This window comes from Cyanistes caeruleus, chromosome 5, assembly GCF_971803275.1.
Source record: "Cyanistes caeruleus chromosome 5, bCyaCae1.hap1.1, whole genome shotgun sequence".
In the NCBI taxonomy this organism is placed as follows: Eukaryota; Metazoa; Chordata; class Aves; order Passeriformes; family Paridae; genus Cyanistes; species Cyanistes caeruleus.
The window spans coordinates 59,789,592-59,804,301 of record NC_141705.1 but is presented as its reverse complement, the minus strand read 5'-3'; the positions used below and the strand labels follow the sequence as shown (position 1 = coordinate 59,804,301).

General features: G+C 41.5%; 1 protein-coding gene across 2 annotated transcripts in view; it reads left to right on the top strand.

The window, feature by feature from the left end:
- CDS1 (CDP-diacylglycerol synthase 1) overlaps nucleotides 1-14,710 on the top strand; it is a 249,811-nt gene that overhangs the window by 79,682 nt on the left and 155,419 nt on the right. The gene's annotated exons all lie outside the window — the stretch shown is intronic.

Here is a 14,710-nt window from a genome sequence, read left to right as displayed (position 1 = left end):
TAAGCTGAAATATCTCTCTGTTAAAACTATAGAGATGGACAATGAAGTCCTGAAAAGAACTCCTTTAATTCATGATACAGTATCTAGAGAGGAATGAAGTGTTCAAAGTGTAAATTTGAGTAAAAAGTAGAGTAATTATGGTACAGTGAAGTGCTGGGAGATTTGAAGCGTTGAGAGGCAATGAGAAAACTGTTTTCTTGTGAAGCTCACAGAAACAGATGAAGAAGACTTTTTTGCCTTTGAATAACTTTGAAAAACTTATCCTTAAAAATGCCATCCCTAGACTCATGGCCCATACACACTTCAGAGTGATGTGAAAATGGGAGGAGTGAACTCTAATAATAGCAGCTCTGAGCAGCTAACATTAGGGCAATGGAAAACTATAACACAAATAGTTTTCTTGTGGGAAACTCCATAAATTAACAGGAAGAAACTTCTGTTTCTCTACAAAGACTGGTGAAAAGACTGTAGCAAGAATTGGGAGTGTTTTAACCATCAAAGTTCCAAAGTTTTTGTCTCTGTTGTCATGTGAACAAGGGAATAGTGGGTAGATAAGGGATGAAAAGGTTTTTCTAGAAGTTTATTCTGGTGTTCTTATTATTGTAGTTTGTCAATAAACTTTTGGTTTTTTCCCTTTTAAGTTGTATGCCTGTTTTGCTCTTGTTCTATTCCATATCTCACAGTAAGAAATAAGTAATTTTCTTAGTTATTGGTTTAAAACCACGACAGGATTGTAGGACAAATGTTCCCAGGCACACTGGGTAAGGCTGAGGATCCATTATCAAAGAGGTGAAAAGTTTGGCAAGCTTTATGGCTGGAAAATGTTCTTGTGGTATCTAAGTACTGCTATGTTCTAAAGCAAATCAGTACACGTGGAATTCTTTGGGGTTTATTTTTTTAAATTTGATTGAGGGCTTCTTTATCACCTCTCCATATTTGCCTGGATGTATGCATAGATGCCTGTACCTTGTCTGTCTCCCTAAGTGATTCCTTAATCTCAAGTAATTGAATTGACTTGATTTTACTTGGTGACAATTAAGTAAAACACAGAGGTAGAAAACCTGACAAAGTAAAGCAATGCTGACAGCTCTGTTTTAAAGCTGGACTTTTTTCTCTTCCAATATTTTATAAAAACATATAAAAATATAAAAGGTTTAAAAGAAAAAGAAAGGAGAAAAGTCTCTCTTTTGCTGCCAAGACAACAAAAAAGAAGTGCAAATACTATAATGGATATAATGAATACCTATTACTGTAAATCAACTGTGTGGATTCCTTTTGGTAATAAAAATAACTGTTTGATATAGCAGACTGCATAAGAATTAACAAATTAACAAACATTTAGAGTCATCTGATTCATCTACTTATAATGGCTTCCCTGTGAACAGAGGTACAATATGAGGTTTTTATGAAAATGCTACCAAAAGGGTTTAAGGCAGGAATACTCATATGCAACTCACAGGGATACTCACAAAAAAACCCCATATTTTGTATTTGTTGCCTGGTTTGTATGGGCAGCCCAGTTCTGGCTCTGCTTCAGAGAAGTACTTGTGGTTTTGCCTAGTTTTAAGTCTACCTTTTCAAGTCACATCAACTTTTGTTCCATGTCAAGAAAACAAAAGCTTTGCCACTCCTTTGATGGCAGTAGATATAAGCATGTCATCCATGCACTCCAGAGTCATTCCCATCCCTAATTTATCAGCTCCTGAATGCAAATAAAATGCTGTGTGCCATGGAGATATCAATAGGGGAGTGGTGTCTTTAGTCCATCAGTGCTCCAAGCTTGCCAGACAACAGTGCCGGGCAGGAGAAAAAGAGTGTTTCTCAGGAGCAGAGGGTACCTTGTTCCTCCTCTGGTGCATCACCTGAGGGTTAGACTCAGGCAGGGAAATCTCACTGCCAGCTGTGATTGCATAGCCCAGCTTTACAAAGGTTGGGGAGGGTCAGAGATAAGGACACAGGCTGGTCTCAGCCAATGTGCCCCAAATGCAGATACTCCACTATCCAGTGCACAGCCCACTCTCCGCTCCAGGCTTTTTCCACCACCATCTTCTGACCCCTGATGTTTGTCCTGCTCTTAGTGCTTTTTTCCTTCCAGTGAGTTCTCTTTGCACTGACAGACAGAAGACCCTTTTGCTAGAGGGCTCAGCCCAAGATTTTCTGCCTTTGTTGGGGCAGTAGGCACTGGGACAGTGTTTGGGCTGCTGGGATAAGGGCAAATGCTGGTACTGAACAGCAAGGCTGGTGAATCAGTGAGACTGTAAAGAGATCTGGAGAATTATTGAGAAGTGCATTTTTAATGCTATTAAATATTACTTAGGCCTACAGCAAACTGCACCTTCAACAGTTTAAACTGTAATTGCTGGCTGATGCAGAAGTAAATCCTGTTGAAAGCTAATATCATTTTGGCTTCTCAGGCAGATTAGCAGCCTCTGCAATTAATAGTGTGGGCAGCTGACGATGGTAGTGGAGAATCTATCATACAGTGTTGTAGGATGTGTTTAAATTTGAATACAGTAGACGTTGCCCTTTTCCCAACCTTAGAACAAGCAGAGTGCACAGAGCCTATGCTGTGTCCCTTTGGAGGGGGAAGGCTAGGAATGTGTGACTGGATTCCAGTAACCTTGACTCTTTCTCCCTTTTCCCATTACATTCATGGTTTATGTTTCCAGCTGAGAAACCAACGCCTCATCCATTTTTTGCCTGCCCTACTCTTTTCCTGTGACACAGCAATTTTTGGAGGCAGGGAAAGAGGGAGAAAGAGAAATCTTCCAGCAGTGTTTAAAGCAGTTATCCCCAGCTCATGACACCTAAAATCCTTTCAAAAGCATGTATTTTCATGTCATACTACTCTGTTTATGTATCTGTTTAGAGCAAGAGTTAAGAGACACACATACATAAATCCCAATAGCCATCTTCTCAACCATCCATGAAGTGTAATTTTTGCAGCAAGCACTTCAAGAGCAGGTAAATTGGGTACTAGGATCTGGATGAAAGAGGAGTGGAAATGCACTGCAACTGTCTAAAATATGGCCATTTTGGTTTGGTAGGGTTTTTTTCATGCATTTGGGAACAAAGATGCAAATGCAAATAATAAGGGCTTCCAGGGGTATATGGAAAAGGAAGGTCAAAGAAAGTGTATTCTTCCACCAAAAAGAAGTGATGGAAAACTGATGACAGATGAAGAGAAGCCTGAGGTACTCAACAATTTTTTGCCTTAGTCTTTAGAAGTAGCCTCTCTTCCCACACCTCTCATGTGGATGGACTGCAGGATTGGAATGGTAAATAAAGATCAGGGTCATGATTACCTGAGGAACCTGAACATACAAAAGTATATGGGATCCAATGAGATGCTTTCCATAGTCCTGAAGGACTTCACAGATGTAGTTACCAAGCCACTCTCCATGATACTTGAGACTCGTGGCAGTCAAGTGAAGTCACAGGTGACTGGAAAAAAGGAAAATGGAAGCCATCTTTAAATAGGGAAGAAAGGATGACCACTGTAAGTATGGACCTGTCAGCCTCCCCTCTGTGCCTGGGAAGAACATGGAGCAGACTCTCCCAGCAGCTCTGGGATTATATATATTATATATATATAATATATATATATATTATATATATATATAATATATATATATTATTATATATTATATATATATATATATATTATATATTACTGTATAAATGCAGAAAAACCTTCTAAGGTTTGCTCTTAGAAAAGAGCTCTGCTAAGGCACAGGGAAGACAAGGAGGATTCAGGAAAGCCAGCATGGCTTCACCATGGGCAAGTCCTGCCTGACCAGCCAAGGCTTTCTATGGTGGGGTGACTACATCAGTGGACAAGAGAAGGGTAACAGATGTAGTCATTGATCTGAACGTCTGTAAAGCCTTTGACACACTATGTTGTAGGTCCCCCACAACATCCTTTTCTCCAAGAGAGATGGAATCAATGGGTGGACTGTTAGGTGGATTAGGAACTGGTTGGATGGCCACATCCAGAAGGTCGTGGTCAAGGGCTCAGAGTCCCAGAGGACGTCAGTGACAAGTGCTGTCTCTCAGGGGTCTGTACTGGACCAGTGTTACTTAAGTCTTCATTAATGACACAGACAGAGGGATCAAGAGCACCCTCAGCACATTTGGTGGTGCTGACACACCTGAAGAACGGGATACATCCAGGGGGACCTGGACAAGTTGAAGAAGTGGCCCATGGGAAACGCATGAGGTTTAACAAGACCAAGTACAAGGTGCTGCACCTGGGTCAGGGCAGTCCCTGGTGCAATCCAGGCTGGGGATGAGCAGATGGGGAACAGTCCTGCCAAGAAGGACTTGAGGTGCTGGTGGAAGAGAGGCTGGACATGACCCAGCCATGTGCACTCAGCCCAGAAAGCCCAACATGTCCTGTGCTGAATCAAAAGCACTGTGGGCAGCAGGGGAGGGAGGGGATTCTGCCCCTCTGCTCTGGTGAGAGCCCACCTGCAGTGCTGCATTCAGCTCTGGGGTCCCAGCACAGGAGGGACATGGACCTGTTGGAACAAGTCTAGAGGGCCACCAAGATGATCAGAGAGATGGAACATCTCTTCTTTGAGAAACAATTGAGAGAATTGAGATTTCTCAGCCAGGTGGAGAGAAGATTTTGGGGTGACCTAATTGCAGCCTTCCAGTACCTGAAGGGAACCAAAAGAAAGATGGATAGAGACTATTTATGTAGTGACATGTAGAGACAGGACAAGGGGGATGGCTTCAAACCAAAGAAGATAAGTTTAGATCAGATGTTAGGAAGAAAATCTTCCTGTGAGCATGATGAGGCACAGGCACAGGTGGCCCAGAGAAGTCTCAAGGCCAGGAGTGTTCAAGGCCAGGTTGTATGGGAACTTGAGCTACCTGACCTAGCAGAAGGTGTCCTTGCCCATGGCAGGGAGGGCAGGAACTAGATAATCTTTGAGGTCCCTTTCAAACCAACCCATTCTATTAATGTCCCACCTTCCTGTTGTTTTGAAGTTATAAGATTTGGCTTTTTACTCTGTCCTTCGAGAAAGGAACAATCATTTTGCACTTTTCTATATCTCACCATATGCAGTTTCTAGTGCCTAGGAATCTTATACCTGACTGTGGCACATCCCATTGCCGGCCTCCTGTTTTGAAATTTCTCATGCAGAATTTTAAAAGAAAAATGCTTTGATAAGGATTTTCCTCAGAAATTTGGAAACATTGAAAAAAACATTTATGCGTGGTGCTCATAGTAAATTTCTTTGCTTCTACACACCTGAGAACACCTCAGACTTTGTGTGTAGAAGCTACTAGTATGTGATGGTTTCTGGACTTAAATTATTGTTAACTCTGTTCTGCTGTGACCCATTTGGCAGTGAAGGTTTTTCTGCATTTATGCAGTAATTATTATTCTGGGTGCTAGGCATTAGGCAATTCAAAGAAAAAAATAATAGTGAAAATACTATAGTCCTCAAAATCCTCTGAGAATGATCAGTTACAACACAGTTATTTCAGGTGGAGCCATCCCTGCAGGCAGGTGAGTAAGGACATGGGGAGGCTATTAATTTATTAAAGGGTTCTGCAGGTATTCACACACATTCACTCCACACATTCAGTACCGTTCATCTCTCTTCAGATAACTTTTTTGTTGCAGAGAACACCCTTCACTTGCACCATGTCCAGATCAGCTCTAATCTTATTTTTCTGTCATTGAAATGAATTTTTTTCATAAGAGGAGGGTGAGACTGTTAATAGCAATGTTATCTGTTTCCTAATGCTGTGCCTCATCACCTCAAACTTCCCTTTCTGCTGCTTCCCTTCTTTCCAGAACTTCAGGCAGCACATTTTCATTGACAGAGCTGGAGTGGTGTGGAGTGGGCTTCCATGGTCATTTGCCAGGAGAGTAGATAAAATTCTCTTCTCAGTGAAGCCAACAAGATCTTTGTCACTACTGTTAGCTGGGACTTCTAAATGTCTGAGGAAAAGGACAAGTGAGTTGAATACACTGAGAATAACCTGATGACTTGACAAAGGAGAAAAAATCCTTTTTCTGCAATTTCTGCTAAAATGAAATGATTATTTCCCTCTGTAATCCAGTATTGCTCTTTATCAAGCCTTGAACATTGAAGATGTGATTTGCAGGTAGAAGTCTTTATTTTTATTTGTGCGTGTTTCTTTTCTCCCACTAGCTGAGGAAGACAGTTTTCAAAGTATCTTGTGGATGTACACAGGTGAATGCTCACTGCTTTGAAAACCCCAAGGAAGTTTTAAATCCACATGTAGCATTCTGTTCACAGAGATTTTCAAAGTGCAAGGCTGTGGCAGAAGCTCCATCCCAGATGACACAGCAGCTTGGATGTGTGTGGCCCCTACCCCAACTGAACAAACTCTGGGAAGAAGAATCATGCTCTGAAGATGGCATCTGTGGAAAAGAGTTTCTATCCTTTCATGGTATAGACAGTTTCAGGCTCTCTGTGGGGGATATTGCTTCCCCATTGTTATGCAATGTTTTTTAAAGTTTTTTAAAGGCCTTATCACTTCCAATTATGCAGACACTTTAGAAATGTTAATCTCACTTTTGTGCTTAACTGTTTCAGGAAAGTGGGAGGTGTTATTCCCTAACATTTTTAAGTTACTAAGAGGTGTTTACCAGGAAATGTGATGTACTTCTTTCTCTGCAGCTGAGTGTTAGCCAAAAGTGAAGGAAAGTGGGAGGGCTTTATTGTAAAAGTCCTTTAAGGTTCCTGTGCTTCTTGGCTATCCTCTTTAAAGCCTTTTTTAGTAGCAAGCCGACTCAAGCAGTCTGACAGCTCACATCACTTTGTATGAGACTACTAAACAAATGTGCAGGGGTGGCAGGGGAAGGACTTTGCTTGTTGGATCTGGCTGTGCCTTAGCTGGGAGCCCTCCAGGCAGACACCTCTTTATCTCTAGGATAGGGAATTACCTGGGTCAGCCTTCTATGAGCTAACAGGGATTCTCTGAGATTGGAAAGCTGATTCAGAGCTCATTCCTTCTTTTCTGGGAGCTGCTCAGCAAAGCCACAACTTCTGTGGATTGAGTTGCATTATTAGTAGCTGATATTACACAACTTTGCTCCATGTTTGCCTAGCTCAAATGTGGTCGAGCCAAAGGATCTTCTAGATGGGGGCAGCTGCTGCTGCTACTTTTGTAATTTTGGTTTCTTTATGCTCAACTTCTAAAGCAAACCTTCTCTCCAAGAACAAAGAGCTTCAGCAAACCCCAGCAACTCAAGTCTCTCTAGGAGGTTGCCAGAGGGACCAGAGGTATAATTTGGCTCAGCAGATTTTATATGCCGACTCCACATGTGCAGAGACCATCCACCCTGGTGTGCTGCAGAGAGAAGGCACAGATTGCTGTGTGTAGGACTAGCACATGTGCACTGTTGGCTCAGCCAGAGAACTGGACAACAGGCTATTTTAGAACAAACAGCCCAGCAGAGTAGGCAGCCCTGATTTGCACTGGTACAACTGAGGAGTGGCATAATCCTCAGTCTACTTCCTCATGTTCCTGCAAGGTTGCTGTCATGGATACCTTCACTTGTGCTGAGAAGGAGGGATGTGACCTTTCTTCATTGGTTGCAGGAACAAGCTACACTTCAAGCCCTCACCATCTGTCTCTCCTTCCTTCTCCCCTCTTGAAGGCAAGTAACCACTGTCACTAAGGCAATGATACAGTCTGGCTCCCCTAGATGCTTTAAACCACTTGGTGCCCTGAATCAGGCTAGGAAGATAACCGTATGTTTTTTTTCCTGGATGCTTCTTCAAATTGACTCTTCAGGATTGAATAATAACATTATGATGCTGATATCTGGCAGTGAAAGGACTTTTTGTCATTCCCCATGAGGTAACAAGGCCTCATGTCTGAGAATGAAAAGAAAATGAGTGCTGTCTGAAAGGGTGCTGTGACTGCTCTGAGGAGAAGGATGAGCGTAAACTACATTCTCATGCCAGCCTGGGATTTTTTTCTTTATGTTTCAAGTTGAAGGAATATTGGGAGACAGAACAGAAGTATTTCAGCACTTCTCAAAGATGTGAATTAGCTAACAGAAGCCTGACGAGAGACAAAAAAATTATCAGGGAAGATGCAATGGAGGACCAACACCTTTTTTAGCCATCAGAAGCACAACCAAGGCAGGGTTTATGACATCACCTTCTGTTATGGTGGCATCCCCAAATCCAAGCCAGGCAGGATTAGGGGAGGACTTTAAAGTTAAGACAAATTGCTGGACTGTTCTTTTGTTGTTCTGTGCTGGAGGCCTTTTGCCAGGCCTGCTGGATAGTGTTCACGTAAGAGCTGGGCTTATGTGACCTGTTACTACAAGTAAAACTTGGGGTTTTGCAGAAGAGAGCACCATTCCTGGTACCAAGTTACAAATATTCCATCCACAGTGACACCTGGAAAAACACTGGGCAGTAAAGAATCAGTGGCATGAGCAACCTCAGAGGTGTCACCTGTATTTGTTAATACATTTCTTTGTAGGTAACTCCAACCACAACGTGTCCTGGCTATTTTGTGTTGGTGTTGTGGATGATGATGATGATGATGGTCTTTTAATGAGCTAATATATTCATTGCTCACTACTCTGACATGTAAGGCAATTATTTCTCTTAATTCAGAAACTACAAGAGGGTTTTTTTCAGGATAGATTCGCAAACATCCCTTAGCCAAAGATTCAAGGGCATCATTCTCTTTCAGCTGCACAGATGTTCATTAATATTTGAAAAGGTTTACTGCAAAATTTAGGGTTGAATTTTATGCAGTTGTTTCAAAATTCATAGATTTCTAGATTTTTCAGTCCAGAAGGGACTATTATGCACACCTTCTCTGACCCCCTGTATAATGTGGGCTACATTTGTTTGAAGTTTCAATTTCTTTCCCTGAGCAAACTTGTATTTATTATATATAATTTGGTATAGAAGAGTAGCTAGTGAAAAGGTTGAAATCCATAAATATTATATCAGACCACCTGGTGCTCTGAAGCTTGATTCTGAATGATGGCTGATCAAAATGAAGAACAGTTTGAAAGACAGGGAGTTATAATGATGTGACTATTGCAAAGAGCAAATGAATTGGCTCCATGTCAGGGGAAGTTGTTTCTGGGAGACTGATTTCAGTTTAAGTATTGGGTTTTCTTCCTCTGGCAAAAAAAAGTGCTCTTTCAGTCAGCATAACCTTTATTTTGAAAATAAGGAAGGGAGAGGAATGTTTCTGTAGGAGATGACACTATACCTGAATAACTCAGTAATGAAAAGCCATATCAAACTGACAAAGACAATGCCCCTTACCAAATGAAAAAAATGACACTTGAAAGATATGCATGCAGAAAATAGCCTGATGCACCCACAACTGTACTCACTATATTGCAATGGTTTCATCTGAATAGCAGTAACATACATGTTGCATTTACTGACATTCCATTGTGTGATTGAAGATGTGTTGAACGGCTCAAGAGAGATGTTTCTGTCTTAGCATCTCTGTTTTAAACAAAGATGAAAAGGAAGGGCCATAGGAGTCTCAGGCTGAGCAGCAGTTTCTGTGACACTTAGCCTGGGCTTTGATGATCTTGCTTTCACTCAGCCTCTTGCTCACGCTGGAAGCTTGTGGCAGAGCTTCACCACTCAGCACAGACCCACCATGTAAAAATACAAGTTCTGTCTTGATGATTAATGTTAGCTGTTTGAAATAATCCAAATGCTGCCCTCTGATCTGATAAAATGAATAAATACATTGGGTGTGAATGATGGGAGCTACAGGGAAGAACTTGGAGGGGATGGGGACAGGAGTTTTTGCCAGACTCAGTTTCAGAGAACGAAACAACCTTCAGGTGCATAGGGGGTTGGGGGAAATATTATTTTTATTTATTTCTATTTCTTCTCCAGATGTTGCTACGCTGTTGGCTTGCCCCTGATTCAGAGACTAAGTTTTACTGCCTAAGATGGGAGAGAGAAGAGATTCTCACGCCAAATTTCAGGATAAATGCTGCGGGGGCACAGGAGGAATTCTGCTCATTGTATAGTCACAAATGGGTTAACAAGGGGAGGTACTTCAGGTTCCCAGAGGTACAAAATCCAGCAGTAGAGCTCAGCAAATCATGTGGTTCTAGCTGCTAGCTTTTCTCAAATTTCGAGAAAATTTTGCCTGCTCTTTTAGCCTTCTTTACATTTTGCTAAGTTACATTTGGTCTCTGCACACCCTGTTTTATCCCAGTGAGGACAAGAGAAATAAAGACAAGAGTATCAGTGGTATGAACACATAACTTCTTGTGTGCACAGGCACTGCTGCCTCTGTAGAAGCAGGTTAGATCCCAGAAAATTAGCCATTCTGCATCCATCCATGTCTGATAAATACAAGAAGTATAAAAAAGGTACAAACTAATAGGAGAAATGAAATTTATTTCATCACTATGACGTGCAAAGGTGTTCTCCTACACAAAGTTGTTAATTTTAATTTTATTCATCATTTCCCTGTTTTGATAATGTTGTAACTCACTTTTCAGTCAATATAGGTCTTTTGCTACTCCTGCTGTCAAAACACCCACCATTAGGATCTTTTTCTATCGATATTTTAGGAGATGTTATAAGCATGATGTAATCGTGTTTTAATAATTATTTCTGATTAAATCAGCTGCTGTCATCTGCCTTTAAGATCCTATTCCTTTTCTTCATGCCTTTTAATATACTTAATAATCTTTCTGTTAAAATTTTTGTTTCCTGATTATGACACAACTATCATATTATACATATATTGTTATTTATATATATATATAAACTTCATTGGTTTTAATTTTATATCTAAGAAAAGAGAAACTGCTGTCTCTGTGGAAGAGATTTGGTGCCACAAGGACTTTTTTAAGCAATATACAATGGCCAAACTGTAGGAAAGAATGGAAGAAAAATTAGGAGCCACTTATAACAACATTTTGCCATTTTCTGCAGATTGCTTGTTTGACAGGTGTTATGTGAGTGTGAAGGGTGGTGAGTGCTGTAAGTTTTTTTCTTCAGTGAAGTCTACTGAGCATCCATTCTGGATGCAATGATCCCTGTACTTTGAATCATGAGAAATTCAAGGATTCTCTCCTGAGCATTGTGACAAATTGGGATTTTCTTTGTTGGCTTTTTCTCTCCCTAAGGAAGGTTTTGTAGTGTGGTGACCTACTGACAAATTAGTTGATGGCAGATCAATGTTTTAAAAAGTATGGTCCCAGGCACGGTGCTCTGAGGTGGCAGGGTGTAGCAGTCAGGTGCCACGACTATCAGAGGGATGCATCCTGAGAAGAGGACTTCCTGGAAATCCAGGAGCCCCTGAAGTGGTTCCTGTGATTCCAGCTCTGAGCCCTCAGAAGGGCTTTTGAGTGAGATTCCAGTTTTCCGAGGTGACACAGAAGAAAGAGAAGGAGCTTTCATAATAGATGTCTCAGGAAGTTTTAATCAGCTCTTTCCTCCACGAAATCCCATAACAAATAGCTAAGGATACAGAGACAACAGAAGTTTTTATCCCTGAGGGCCAGGGCAAAGGGAAGAACCAATGAGATACCTGGAGTCTACATGGGCTGCAAGCATGCCAGGAGGTGATTTCTTTTGGCCACCACGACTGTGTGGGCTATTAACCAGGGTTTATCCCCCAGGAGGAGGGTGGCAAGCTGAATCTTAAGGGCTTCCTCTCCAGGGGAGAGCAATCACCCCACTCATCAGCTCACCACCCCCACAGTGCTCTGCCTGGAAAACCAGAGCAGGGCAGTTGTGTGTGTTGGACTAAGCACAGTGCTCCTTTTCTTGTTCTGAGGATGTGTGTGGATGTAAAGGAAGGGTTCTTCAGAGAAGAACTGCATTTCATGACCATATGGTTGGATGATTTCTGTCACAGAGCTATTTTACACCTGAGGTGACCGTTTGGGCCTTGCTTGTAGGCAGTGCACACAAAGACTTGGACTTTTCCAAGGTAAAGTTCATCTGGCCTATTTTCAATGTCCTGTAATAAACACTCTCCCTAGAAATTCCAGTACTGAATGGAAATGCAATCTACAGTGGTTAGTTACTCTTCCTTGTACATCAAACCTTTAATCATCTTAAATTTGGATGAGACAATCCAACCTCATCTGTCATGACAGATTTCAGGTTTCTTAACTGGGAGACCTTCAAGTATATAAAATAATAATTCAAATCTCTAATGTTGAAACAGATTAATCCATGTCTGTTTACAGATCTTGCTTTGTATCAGTAGTTGCTTAAGGCACACCAGGAGTTTGTGTCAGATTCTGAAGCAGCAGCATTTTTAGCACTCTCTAGCAGTGCCACAACTCAGACCGATTAGTGAAGGAGAAGGGCACATAACAGCTGGCAGAAAAAATATTGGATGTCCACTGTTAGCAAGAAATTGTATCTGTTCTTCTGCTCTGTCTTTTCTTTTAGAAACTGTTCTTTGCTCTCTGGGGAGGAAATTTTCACACCCATATATGAAGAGAGCCTCTATTCAGGCACAGCCCTGATGTAATAGCACTAGTTAGGTGACATTCAGTCTCTGGATGTGCTCAGTCCTTTTTATTTTATTTTTTTTTAAATTTATTCCCTTGTCCACAGGGGGAAGTAGTAGAGACTTAGGAACTGAGCAGAGCCCACCCATGGGTTACTCCCCAACAGTGGGAGTAACTTGCCATCACTTTCAGGTGCAGACTTTCAGATCAGTGTATATGGAATTGAATGATAGGCTGGTGTCAGCCATCCAGGGGCTTACAGTCTCCATCTCCAACATTACAGGGACACACATGTGTTCTCCTTATTCACTAAAGGGTAATTTTCAGAAAGTAAAAATAACTCATAACCTTTAAGAACTTCACAAGGATATGGAGCCAGTATGACTCATTACTAAATTACTCAGAGCCTTGATGATCATTCTCACTATATTTAATGTCAAGTAGCTGGACACATGTAAAGGGGTAAGAGTTCTCTCTCTCTGGAATTGCTTGCTTTCAGACCTGGAAACAACACAATGTGAAAGAATAGCACTTAGTTAAATTACATTATTATGAGCTTTATCAAACACCTATCAATATATCCAGAACTACATCTTCTACATTCAGTGATCTGTCTCTTGGTGCTTTGCCCTGGTCAGAGCTGTACAGAGTTTTCTGTAAAGTCCTTGCACAAAGACACTCTAGAGTGTATGTACAAAAGATAGTGAAAGAGCTCAAGGATTTCTCCCAAACCTGTTCACTTTTACAGTATGGATGCCTTGAAAGAAGGCTTTGGGGAGAAGTTTTCCATGAATATGGATCAGATGCAGGAAGTTTTGATATGCAGGGAGGTAGAATCAAAGAATAATTGAATCATATGGTTTGGGTTGGAAGGGACCTCAAAGATCCTCTAGTTCCACCCTTTGTAAAACAGGAGGGAAGGACACAAAGGAAAGGGCAGTGTCTCCATGCTTTTCTGTTTCAAACACTGAATTTCCCTTAGCAGAAAAACATGGAATGTCTGAGACCTCCTCAGCCAGCAGCTGCCTGCACTGGATTAGGTGCCTTAGCAATACCCTGGTAGCACTTGTCCGATTTCCAGGATTCTTATTTTCCATCTTTTTCAAATCACATCAGAGAGTTGTTTGTGCCATGGTTTTTGGTTGTTTTTTTTTTCCTTCTGGTCTTTTCTCTTTACAGACTCTAGCCACTTGGTCAATCTATTAGTTTGTAACTGTTTTTCTGATGAAGTAGCATGCAATGATCATTTGTTACTGTGAAACCTGTAATGGGTTTAATTATGGCTCCTAATGCCACACATTGTCATTTAAATCTCAATGGCTGTCGCTTTCTTGTTCTCTTCCAGAGACAACACAGCTCTTTCCCTGGTCAAACATCTGCATCAGTGCACGGTTTATGCTTGCCTCAGCAGGGATAAGTAGGTCACAAAATGCCAGCTCCTCAAATTATTAGCTTCTCTGACTTAGGCTTGGTGGAGAAGAAAGCCATCATAATCTGTGACTTTCAGTGGATGCTCAGGACACAAGAGAAACATTGCAGACTCAAACAGACATTTCCTCACAGTTATTCTGGTGTGGTTTTGTTTGTTTGGAGAAGCCCAGCCTTGTGGCTCTTGCTGTATTTTTTAGAAAGAAAAACATAATCATCCAAGCAATTATTTCTGTGGGTACTTTCCTGAGCGGTGAGATGGTCTGCTCCACTGGAGCTGTTGGAGTTCTTCCTTCTCATTTCAACAACATTCAATTTCTAGCAGTTTTTGCCATCTTGTGATTATGGAACATATGGGAGGAGGAGAAGCTTCTGGACAAATCCCAGCAACAGTGCAGTAAATAACTGTAGTAAAGTTCTCACTCAGGTCATGTGCTATGCCTGAAATGGAATACCTTTGACTGTTTTTTTTAAAGAGCTGGGGGCACAGTGGCTACAGTGCATAGGCCATCCAGATCTGGAGGTAGACACATGGTTTCCCTCAAAAGGAAGACTGGTGGGAAGGTGTGAGGGGAGGCAGGAGGATGGAGCTAGGAAGCCTCACAGTCTCATCCTGGAAGAAGCTCACCAGATGCCACAAAACAGTAGCAGTGGAGTACAGGTACAGGTACAGCTGAGAGAAATATTGTGGGTCTTCAACTTTCCATTAGGAGCCAGCAGAGGAGGAAGCATCGTTGTGGAGTGCTGACTGTTTCACTGGTTACTATAATGTGTTTTGGGACCATTGTAGTTTTGTGATGTTGG